Source organism: Lissotriton vulgaris, unplaced genomic scaffold (genome assembly GCF_964263255.1).
Source record: "Lissotriton vulgaris unplaced genomic scaffold, aLisVul1.2 SCAFFOLD_826, whole genome shotgun sequence".
NCBI lineage: Eukaryota > Metazoa > Chordata > Amphibia > Caudata > Salamandridae > Lissotriton > Lissotriton vulgaris.
The window spans coordinates 789,463-802,317 of record NW_028241440.1 but is presented as its reverse complement, the minus strand read 5'-3'; the positions used below and the strand labels follow the sequence as shown (position 1 = coordinate 802,317).

The 12,855-nt window shown below is 43.6% G+C and overlaps 1 protein-coding gene across 1 annotated transcript in view; it reads left to right on the top strand.

Annotated features, from left to right (window-relative positions):
• Positions 1-12,855, top strand: part of ST8SIA6 (ST8 alpha-N-acetyl-neuraminide alpha-2,8-sialyltransferase 6) — a 178,805-nt gene that overhangs the window by 87,533 nt on the left and 78,417 nt on the right. The gene's annotated exons all lie outside the window — the stretch shown is intronic.

Below are 12,855 nucleotides of genomic sequence, written 5' to 3'. Positions count from 1 at the left end.
AATATCATGACCAGAATATTGGGGGACAAATTTGTATAGATTTTCTATACTTAACTCCACATATATGTACATTTTCAAGGCACTTTGATGTAAAGTTAAAAATAGTAAATCCATACTTTCGTCTGTGCATTTCTTCAATATTTTGTCCCTCGATATTCTGGTCAAGATATTGTGACCCTTTGATATTCTGCCTTCGATATTCCCCAGAACAATCCTAGCTTCTGTTACAGCATCAAGCAAAGAATGTGGCCAGTGAAAGGCATCACCAATGAGATAACTGAGGAAACATCAATGGACCCGGCATTGATTATTAAGAGTACAGTGGGACTCTCGATGCTGGAGTACTGGAGCCAGATTTCCCACTGCCATAAACTGCAGTACTTTCCAGGGGTGGTGTTTATGCATCAATATAAGTTTATTTTATGGAATGGAGAATTACTACGAGAACCAGTGTTTTCCCACCTCGTATTTTTCTTATTTTACAAGCGCTTTACCCTACATTTTTTGCTACACAAAATAAATGTATCAGGGGAAAAACCTGAAATTTCTGTAATTCTGTCCAATTTACTTTGTGAAAAACGACAGAAATCCTTGTTTAACTTCCTCCCTGTTCCTGTCTTTTCACATGCATGTTTCAAGCATATATTCACAAGAAACACTTGGTTTGCTTATTTGCAACTTTGTTATCTAGGTTTTAAGCTTTTATGTTTTTGTTGTCGGAGCTTATTTTGAAGCTGATGATAAATGGGTGTACACTGTATAAAGTGTTATGAATCATAAAAATACAAACAAGGTGTGAATTCTCAGAACGAACAAAAAGCTCTAGGCTCGGGTAGGGTCCCTATAGACCTCTGTCTAATATAATAGGAGTTCCCAATTAGAATGACATTTCTTATGGAATTGAATATCAAGGGATCATACAAGTCTCATAGAAAATTGGTCCTTTGTATACCAAAGAAGTTTAGGTATAAAACAGGAACCATGAATGTAATTTTGGATACAGAGATTTGGATAACAGACCATTTAATGTTAATATACTGACAGATATCCTGGCTCACTTCTAAGTCCAAAATATCATAACTGGTAAACAGTGCACTCGCTCTTGTGCTTACTGGTAATAAAGAGGTAAACAAAGTTGCTCCTTTTCATGGATGAAGAATCAACTTCAAATGCTATTGAAGGAGCGGAACTCTGGCATGCTTGATGGTGGAGTCTGGAATGATTATATATGATCTGTAGATTATGTGAAAGATATGTTATGATTTAAGTAAAATTCCAACAATGGTCCAAAAGCACACCATTTTAGTGCAGAAAATTATATTTGGCAGTGGTGGATGCTGATGCATTTTCTGTATATTTGGCAGTTTCCTAATAAACACAATTTGGAGTCTGGGGATGATGTCTCACAAATTGGGAGTCAGCTCATACCTGCTATTCCGATATATAGATGATGCTATCACGCCTTGCCTATGCATGTACAGGAACATGCTCTACAGTCACCCCTAGAGACAATGAGAGGTCCCTGTGCTCAGAAAGAACTGGTCTTGAATGCAGGGTAAGAACATGTAGGCAATACTGTCTATAAAAAGACAAAGTGAAGAAGAGTACCAAGTAATACATTGGTGGAATTCAATCCAGTATGAAGCACTTATGGACTTTAAAATTGAGGAAACCCAAATGGTTATAAAATAGATCTATGGCGAGTATGCTGCAATTTACTGTTCTCTTCTTTGTAAAATTCAAGGTTTGCTGCAATCAAGCAACAGTAGAAGTTTAAGAGAATTGAGGACTATATTAGAAGAATGGCAGGAGGATAAGCTGATCTTCTTTACTTGTACGAGGTTGAATTGGCAGGCACAATGGTAGTCCATAACAGTACCATTCTCAGGGTGATATAGACTCTAATGCAATCCAGGAAAATACCTCCCCCGGGACCCTTAGTAACATTGTTTAAACAACCATAATCTGTGTGCAGGAGTCTCCTTCAAACAACATGCCCCTATGCCACTGCACTTGTTGCACCATTAATAACTATACCCCTAGTCAATGAAGGGGTGAAAGGAGTAGGAACTGTTACCCCTAGAGGCTCTGCGGTGCCTTCTATCCTTGCCCCCACTATACCTGGTCTCAGGGATTATTCTAAACCACTGGAATAGAGAGCTACCAGGGCTTTATGAGCTCTACTACTATTCTGTAATTTTTCACACCATATCTTTCCCTAGAGCACATAGGGGACTAGTGTGAGGGGGAAGGTGAGACAAGCAGAGAACCATGTAATGTCATCAGGAGTCAATAGGTGTGTGTTGACACCTCTGCTACAACTATCATTTAGGTGAATTGACACCGGTGATAGGTACAAGGACCTAGATTGACTGCCAAATTGTTGTACTCTTGACAGTGGTTCTTCCACCACCTCCATCACAATAAAACCTTCAGTCATCAAAGTAAAGGAAAGTCAATGGTTTCAATGTATATTTCTACGTATTTTTGTGAATCATCTGAAATGTATCTAACTATGTCAATCGTAGGAGGAAATCAGCAATTCATATTTTTAGGTTGAGTCTATACAGTGCTTGAGCTGCTCTCTGGGTCTGTAACTAGACTGTGGGCTTGAAGCACCGCCCATCTTTCCATTCATTCCTCTTCATGCCCTTAATAAATGCGTGCTTTTGTTTGGTCAATATGCTTCATTAGTCCCATCTTTTGGTGTTATGTAAATGTAAATGTGTTTGTATTTATATAGTGCCTTCTACCCAGAGGTCTTGTAGCGCTGTATTTATACCACTGTGGAACCCTTCCTGGCTTTCCTGTGAGATGTCCACTTCTGGGCACCCCCAAGGTGATGCCAGGCATCCAAGCGCTGCTGGGCTGTTGTGGAAATTAACTGCGGTTTTCCCGCTGAGCGCTGCGATTTTAAAAATCCCAAGTTACGTGACAAGGTCAACTCGTCACACGCACAGCGCAGGTAACACCCATGACGAGCTGACCTTGTCACACGCATCGAAGGGGTTAAGCAAGTTATTGCCCAGAGTCACAGAGTGGGACCCATGATTAGACTAGGCACTGAGGTGAGAATGATCAGGTCCGGGGAGATTGAGTCAAGAGCCGCCAGGGTGAGAATTGAATCCTGGTCCCGGGGCAGACCTCTGCATCAGGGTCTGCCGCTCTAACCATTGAGCCACGCTTACTCTTTTTTTGTGCACAATTTTTTTTTTTTATTGTTTGCTTCAGCTCATGTATCAGCAGCCACCACCTTTACAGTTGCCTTGCTTCATGCCTGGGAAGGCATTTGCATTTTTGAGTTTCCTTTGTTAAGTTTAGCCTGCCTAAAATGACTTATACACGCTACTGGGAAGCACTTTCACTTTAAATCTGAGCCGTTAAACGCCAAGGTATGTGAGTTTCCTCTGCGTCTCCGTTGCATGTGTTGTGTGCCTTGTGAACTGCTAATGTTCCAGAACTTTAGTCTTTGCTGGCGAATGCATTGTGCAGGAGGGCACTGAGACAGTGACTGGAGGAAGAGAAACAGTACTCCATTGCGCATGGAGTACAAGGACATCTTGAGCCTGCAAATCTATTTTACCATCCACCACAGGAATGAGGTGGTTGTGGCGGTCCAGCACTGTGGAAATCAGAGATGCCACTCAGCCACAGTATTATGTATTTAAGTATTGCGTCATGCCACGTAACACACTCTTACTTTCCCCATCAGCCTCCCACCACCCTGCTCCTTCGTCAGACCTTATGTACTGCAGTCAAAAATAACAGATTGTTGGTGCCGATGCTGAACTGTTAGCAAGCGACACTAAAATATAAGTGCAAGCCCAGACAATATGTCCTAGTGTCTAGAAACGAGTGCGGGAAAAGCACACCAGCACAAATCAAGCACTGCTTCCTCCCCCAAAAGAGGCCTTCGTTTGCTTCGAACCATGAGGCTTATGAACTCCCATTGTGGCAGGTGTGCTGCTTTTCGTCTGCCTTGTGTATGGGTAGATGAATAAGAATATCTGCATTGTGGTCTGTGATTGACATCTGAAATATCTCCTCAGTGCCAAAAACTGTGGAATACAAGAACTACATCCGGATTGTGTGACTGAAATCAACGGGATGTGGCTTCCAAGGACTGTAAGGACTTTGTCAGACTGACCAGAACTGCCTGGGCCTTACAAGAGGTACAGAGGCTTTGTTAGAGTGAAGGCAGCTGTCAGGGACAAGCACACTGTAGTGAGGGCTGGTTAGAATAAATAAAACAAACCTGCTGTGGTTTGCAAAGTTCAGCAGGTTTCGTGAACCGGGACGAAAACTGCCTGCATATCTCCTGAGTAACACATGGATTGATTGCCCTGCTGGGAAAGGAGGCATCTTGACATTAAAAACGTTCGATAAACATTACCAACCGAAGGAAACTGATGATTACAAGGATGTTGTCAGGGTGACAGATACCGTATGTGGTTTATAAGTGCTGTGTCCACAGAGGGCAACTCTCTGAGGATTGCGCACCTGTAAAGGTGTTTCCACACTGATGGGAGGTGTTTGTGGATGACACATCCTACAAAGATACTATGAGGCTGAGAATGGCACTGTCTGGTTACAAGCGTCAGACATAGTGTCAGACTGAACAAGGCTGTCTCTTGATTACTAGAACTAAAGAGACAGCAGACTGTAGGAAACTGGATTACAAGAGCTACAGTCAATTCGTCATCATGAAAAGGGAACCATTTGGATTTCCCTATTCATTAAGATTTTGTTCCACAAACCCCATACCGTGCCTCTGTTGGGAACAGGCTTTTCAAAGTGATGTTATTCTCTGCACTTTCATCTCAGCACGGGGAGTCAAAGTAGGTCCCTACTGCTGTGAGGTATAAAGTGCACACTTCTGGAGATGACACATGCCTACTTTAGACCAAGTTTATTTCTTTCTTTAAAATACCACAATCAGAAATGCCTGTTTACAATACTAGACCGGGCTGGAACCCCTATCCAACATACAATTGTAGCTGGATAACTGCGAATAATCGTGATGTTTTTCACCCACAGCTTCAGGGGACATTGCATTGTAGACCATGTAAGCTTCGCTCAGGTCTAACTTCATGTCACTCAGATTTCTTTAGTGAAAAACATCCCAGTATCCACAGCTATCCACATATAACATTACACAACAGACCGACAGGAATTGGATACTGATTACATGAGCGGCTGAGACGTCATTGGGCTGAGAAGGGGGATTCTTTTTGAGTTACTTGCAATTTTAAGGGAGAGGCGATGGAGAAAGGGTTTTTTTTAACCCAGGATAGGATGGAGTACTTGGAAACCCGAAAAAAATATCATGGGCTTATTAGAGGGCAAATGTCTCACAAATTGGGAGTCAGCTCATACCTGCTATTCCGATATATAGATGATGCTATCACGCCTTGCCTATGCATGTACAGGAACATGCTCTACAGTCACACCTAGAGACAATGAGAGGTCCCTGTGCTCAGAAAGAACTGGTCTTGAATTCAGGGTAAGAACATGTAGGCAATACTGTCTATAAAAAGACAAAGTGGAGAAGAGTACCAAGTAATACATTGCTGTAATCCAATCCAGTAAGAAGCACTTATTACCTTTAAAATTGCGGAAACCCAAATGGTTATAAAATAGATCTATGGCGAGTATGCTGCAATTTACTGTTCACTTCTTTGTAAACCTCAAGGTTTGCCGCAATCAAGCAACAGTAGAAGATATAAGAGAATTGAGGACTATATTAGAAGAATGGCAGGAGGATAAGCTGATCTTGTTTACTTGTATGAGGTTGGATTGACAGCCACAATGGTAGTCCATAACAGTACCATTCTCAGGGTGATATAGACTCTATTGCAATCCAGGAAAATGCCCCCAGGACCCTTAGTAACATTGTTTAAACAACCATAATCTGTGTGCAGGAGTCTCCTTCAAACAAAATGCCCCTATGCCACTGCACTTGTTGCACCATTAATAACTATACCCCTAGTCAATGAAGGGGTAAAATGGTAGGAACTGTTACCCCTATACCTGGTCTCAGGGATTATACTATCAGGATAGTCTTGGGGCAGCGGAAAATTCCACGAAAGAAATATTTAAGATCTATAAGGAGATCACCTCCCTAGTGTCCACGACCGCACCGATTGCGGGTTCAGTTGAGTCCTGCAACCAAATTGCGGATTTCTTCTCAGAGAATGTGGAGAAAATCTACTCCACTTTTCCAGAGGCTGTGAGGAAGGGACATGAGTTTTCGGAACAGGTTGGAGGGGCTAGGAACAGTATAAGGATGGATAGTAGCACCGCCACCCCCCCCCCGAGCTGCTTACTAGAATTTGCCTAAGTGTGAAGTCAGGCTCACCTAGAGATCCTGCCTCACCCAACATGTTGGGTGAGAGCATTACCATTCTTGAGCCCTTCATCAGGCATCTCTTGGAGGTATACTTTAGTACGCACACAGTGCCAGGTACTTGGAAAAATGCAATTGTCCTTCCTCTACCAAAGAAATCGAATGCCAGCCCTGATAAGTTTGACAACTTACGACCTATTTCGCTGCTTCCTTATCTGGCCAGAGTGGCAGAGAAGGTATTTAACCAACAACTGATGGCACATGTCGAGAAATCTAGCCTTTTGCACCCCTCTCAATCTGGCTTTCGTGCATTACATTTGACAGAATCCGCTCTGCTCCTTGCCACGGAAAGCAGTAGATGCTGGGCAAACAATGGCCCTGATCCTTTTGGACCTGAGCGCCGCCATTGACACTGACCAGTGAACCCTTGGTTCCCTCAACAATGCGAGGAGATCCCTCCGACAAGCTGAAAGAATCTGGAGACAGCACCCCTCGGCCGCTCACCTAAAACTTCTCCGCCATGCCAGAAATACATACAACAAAAATATCCTCAATTCAAAAAAAGAGTTCTTCAGAGCAGAACTAGGAAATGCCCAGAACAGATCACGCAAACTCTTTGAGCTGGTCAAACACCAATCAAATAAATTGGCCAAAACATCGAACGAAACCCCAAGTCTCTCATCTCATCTGAGGAATTTTCCTCTTTTTTCACAAACAAAATCAAAACCTTAGATAATGAACTTAGCTCTGCCTCAGCCTCTCTAGAATCCCCCAACTTTCGGACTCCCCCCCCCTGCCTTTACAGTCCTTACCTAAGAATCAAGCACACTGGACCGATTTCTCATTCTACGACGAAGACTCCATCGCCAAAATCCTTTCCACCTTAAACCCTAGCAACCATTTCTACGACCCGCTCCCCTCAAACTGTCTTGCGACCGCCCCCAATCCATTATTCCAGGCTGGACTGCGATAATCAACACCTCCCTCTGGCAGGGATCAATCCCTGACTCCCTGAAAGCGGGCCAAGTCTTGCCCATTCTGAAAAAGCCGTCGCTGGATCCAGCCTCCCCAGATAATTTCAGACCTATTTCCAACATTCCTCTCTTGACTAAAGTGCTGGAGAAGTGTGTGCAACTGCAGCTAAGTCGCCACATCAACAACTTCCATCTACTCGATGACCGCCAATCTGGTTTCCAGTTTCCGACCTGGACACAGCACTGAAACCACCATGCTCCACATAGTCGATGATGCCCTACAAGCCCTTGATCAAGACAAAACCTGTCTCCTAATCCTCCTAGATCTATCCTCGGCTTTCGACCCAGTCAACCACAGGATGCTACTTGAACGCCTCAAATTTAGGATGGGATTAGATGGTCCTGTCCTTGACTGGTTCTGTTCCTTCCTCCAAAACCGATCTCAGAGATTCCTAATCAACAGGTAACCTGTCCGCTCCCTCCTTGGTCACGGTGGGAGTCCCTCAAGGTTCAACGTTGTCCCCCACACTTTTCAACCTCTATCTAGAACCCTTTGCAGAAATCCTTCGCACCGCGAATATCTCCTACCATATGTATGCTGACGACACTCAGATTTACATAAAAATCTCATCTCTCGAGGAGATTCTCTCCCTGAATGAGGCCCTGAAGTTGACCGTCCAATGGCTCTCCTCCAACCAACTCAAACGCAATGCAAAGCAACTGAGTTCCTCCTAAATTCCCCGCCTAAAAGCAACCCGAGATCCAGTCATGGATTAAAGCCATCACAGCCCTAAACTGTTCCCGACTATTGTGGTCTCGGCCAAATCTCTGGGAATTATCTTGGATTACAACCTTAACATGCAAGCCCACATCAACTCAATGGCCAAATCTGCCAGATTCCACCTGAGCTACCTATGGAAACTGAAAATCTTTCTGGACGCTCCCCACCTAAAACTGTCAGTCCAAGCACTAGATATTTCTAGGCTGGAATATGGCTGTTCGACCCTCTCTGGTCTCCCCAAGATCTCCCTAGCACCCCTAAAAGCCTGTCTCAATGCAGCAGCCAGACTACTTACCGGCACAAGAAAATGTTACCACATCACTCCTCACCTGAAAGCGCTGAACTGGCTTACTCTCGAGGCCAGAATTCACTTCAAGCTGGCATGCATCACACACAAGGTCCTACACTCAAATTCCTGCATATCTTGCACAGAAACTGGTGATACCCGGAGAAAGCAGAAACTCACAATTGGCTAGTGCCCTACTTCTCCAGCCTGCACGCTTTCGGAAACAAAAAACCTATAAACGGTCGTTCACTGGGGCTGCACCAAGAATATGGAACTCCTTCCCACCCGCCATTAGAAAACCCCCCTCTCTGGCACATTTCAAAAAGGAGGCTAAAGCCTTCCTCATGGGTAAATTCCTTAGCTAAACCCCATCCCACGACCACCTCAGAGACTATCGCCTTCCTTCTTCGTCCTCGCCTCACCAAGAAACCGGGGGTCCTCAGAGACGGTATATTGACTTTCCGTGTATGTCCTCACCGCTTTTTATGCAGTACCCCCTCCCTAATGTACAGTATATTCTTGTGATATCATGTCTTCTGTATGACTCATTGACTATATAAAGCACTCTGATACCCTAACTGGTCAAGTTCGCGCTCTATAAAACACCAAAATAAAATAAACTAAAATAAATAAAATATTACACCTTGCTGCAGTGTCTAAATAAGGGCAGTGTCTCAGGCCCGGCTCTAAAGTGGATGCAATCCTTCCTGGCAGAACGTAGCTTCCAGGTTAGGCAGGGCATTCACTATTTCAAAAATATCAAACTGGGACAGGGTGTGCCACAGGGATCGGCCTTGAGTCTGACCCTGTTCAATCTATATGTAACTCCTTTGACAGAGCTAGTGGAGGGTTTTGGGATCAGGGTGGTATTGTACGCCGATGACACTCAACTGGTGGTCTCCCTATCACAGGCACCGGATCTGGCAGCTTCCAATTTCATAGCATGCTTGCAGGAGCTTGCCTCCTGGATGACTAACAACTGCCTGAAACTTAATGGAAATAAAACCGAGGTGCTTGTGGTGGGGGGTGCCCCATCAGTATGGTCGTCGGCGTGGTGGCCCTTGAGTCTGGGCCCCACTCTCACGCTGTGCTTTCAGGTAAAGAACCTGGGTGTATGGTTAGACTCTAATCTCTCTTATGAATATCAAACCAGGCTTGTAGTGGGTACATGTTTTGGAGTCCTTAAGGGCCTGTGGAAAACCCTGGACCTACTCCCTATTGATGCCAGGAAGACCATGGTGCACGCCCTTGTGACATCTAGCCTAGACTATGGCAACATGCTTTATCTGGGTGCCACTGTCAAATGTATGAATAGACTTCAGGTTCTGCAGAATGCAGTAGCACGACTAGTCCTTATGCAACCTAGGAGGACTGCCTCGAAAAGAGCTCTGACCTCCCAGCACTGGCTCCCAGTCAGGAAAAGAGTGCTGTTGAAGGCACTCTATACATGCCATCATATTACCCAGGCCATAGGCCCCTCTTACCTGAGGACTCTACTTACACAATATGTGCCCACACGGCTTCTTGGATTAAGTGGGACTGGTCTGCTACTTGTACCTAAGGTCAGGAAGGCCAGGATGGGTGGCAGGTCCTTTCGGTTCTTGGCGGCACAGAATTGAAACAAACTTCCCCTGAGCCTCCGGACGGAGTTATCAGAGGCAAAGTTTAGGAATGATCTTAAAACCTACTTGTTTTCGTGTCAATAGTGACTCTCCGACTAGGCCGGTGTTTCCTAATTCTGCTCTCCCTCTCACCATAGAGCGGGGACACACCGGTTGGTGTAACCAGGCGCTTTATAAGCTCACTTTTACTTTACTTTACTAAGGGCCCTCTCAGCAGGGCCACTGGAATTATGCTGAAGGGGAGCACCAGATTAGGCAGCAGGGTTGACTAAATTATGTGGGAAGAAAAAGAAAACTATGCAGCATAATACAGGGTATTTATTGGTAGTGTAACTTCATGATTTTGTAATTTTTACGTCTGGTAATACTTTCTGGATATACATTTCACCTCATTAGTACCAGTTTAACAACCAAATACAGAACTAAGCAACTGAAAGATGACCAGCTAAACTTTGCTAAGTGCTTTCCAATGTGCGCAAACATGTTGTCACTTTATTTTTTATAACACATTTCATTGAATTTGATATAGGTTTTATAATGAAAGAGAAACAAAGCAATAACAATACAAATATGATGCTTTTCTCCCCACATCCCTCCATCACTCCCAACCACAGGTGCACCCACTCACCCCCTGACCCAACAGCTCACAGCAGACTGCCGGGATAGGGCTACATCCCACATCCCAGGTATGGTGGCTCAGTGGACTAATATGTCTACTGCAGGGGCCTGTGTTTGACCTCATGGTCACAGGTTCAAATCCCGGTGGGTCCACTCAGCCTTTCATCCATCTGAGGTCGATAAAATGAGTACCATTGAGTTGGGTAGCAACAAACATCTGTTATTCAGTGCCAAGTAGTGAACGTGTGCTTTACAAATACACATGTTATGTTACATGCAATTATCCTGCATACCTGCGGATATCTTCCACTAATGCCCGGCCTCCCTTGGAACAGTTCTAATTCCCAGATAGTCTGCCCTTTTCTTCCAGACTTTTGTGTTCTGTGCTTTCTGGTACATGTAGTTTTCAAATGTGCATTACCTCCTCGTCAGACCTCCTGGTCACAGTCCGCCTCCAGTGGAGAGACTTGCACAGACCAGTCTGCAGAAAAAAGAACAGGATGTGCTAGTGTGTGTCAGGGGTTATGAGCCACAGCATGTGGGAGTGGCCTGGAGAGTAATGATGGGCTAAGGTAGTTTTTGCTTGAAAGTTCTGTCGGAGGAGCTACTGCCCATGCGTTAAGGACTGTGACGGGGAGGTCTACGACTCGGAGTAATGAATATTACAGATAACTAACCGGTCATTTTTTGTCAGTTGATTGCAACCATTTTGAGCATTTGAATAATATCATGACCTATTTTTCACGTTTACAAAGGATCTGAAAATTATCCTGCGCTGCCAAACAGCTTCATAAATCATAATACATTTCTATTCCAGCACACCATTACACGTCTATATGTCTGTCTGTCTCCCTGCTTCACTAGGGGCCACATGCATCAACCTATTTAGGAAGTGCAAACGGTGCGAATCGGTAAATTCGGCCGTTTGCGATTCCTAAATAAGTTTTTGGGATGCATCATACATTTTTGTGAAATTTGCTATTTTTAGCAATTTCCAAAAATGCGATTGCTTTTAAGGAATAGCAAATTTGCAATTCCTTAAAAGCAATGCATGATTGTTTTTCAAATTGCGAATTAGCAATTAGGGGGTGCAAATTACCACGAGGTTGAACCTCGTGGTAATTTGCGAAAAGTTATGAAAAATGCTAAAAAATGCATTTTTTAAACTTTCATGTTACAGACACACATGTCCTTAGGACATCTGTGTGTGAAACATGCACTTTAAAATACATTTCAGGGGTGCAGGGGGGGGGGTCCTTTGGACCCCCCTCTGCACCCTTGGAATGCATTAACAACTTGCGAATCGCATTTTCAAATTCACAATTTGTAAATGCCTTCTCATTGACTCCTATGGGCCTTTTGGCCCATAGGAATCAATGGGATTTGCGAAATCGCAATTAGGAATTCGCATAATATTTGCGATTCGGTAAAAATTGCGATTTTTACCGAATCGCAAATATTATGCGAATAAAATCATGCATCCCATTTTGCGATTCCTTTTTTGCGATTCCCTAAAAATCGCAAATAAGGAATCGCAAAACCTTACAATGATGCATGTGGCCCTACCTGTCTATCTAGACTGCTCGAGCTACTTGCTCATCAATCTGTACCCTTATCAAACTATCTCTATACCTACCTGTCTGTATATTCAGATTATTTCCAACCACCGATTACAGCTAACCATTGTGTCACCCTATTTGTGTGCATGTATGTATATACTTAATGAATGCTCGTGCATGTGCGCATGTGTTTGTGTTATATAAAATTTCAGCTATTTAGCGGACAAGAATGGCGATTCAAGTCCAAGAGATCTCTGTGACCAAGAGGCTGCATGTGCAGTGGTCAGCTTTCGACCCACCTTCTGCATTGTTTGTTCATGCAAAGCTCAATACTGAAGGAGTTTAAGATGCAACTTTTTTAAAACCTAATGCAAGGCTCCATAAACATATATTTGTTTTCAGTGACAGTAATAAACAATAGTTTATTATTATTGTCGCTGATTGATATTTACAAACTACAGTTTACTAATAGTAGATGGCAACATTTAGAAGGAAAAAGTAAGGCATTTTTTAAAACTAAATTGTGGGACTAACTGGATTATTAACAGGATAATATGCTGTATGTCCAAACATTTATAAGGGCCCAAAGGTGAACTCTATTGGCTATGCTAATGCTTGTTTTAAGAATGTTTGAGAATTACCCTCAGTGCACAATGGACAAAGAAACTA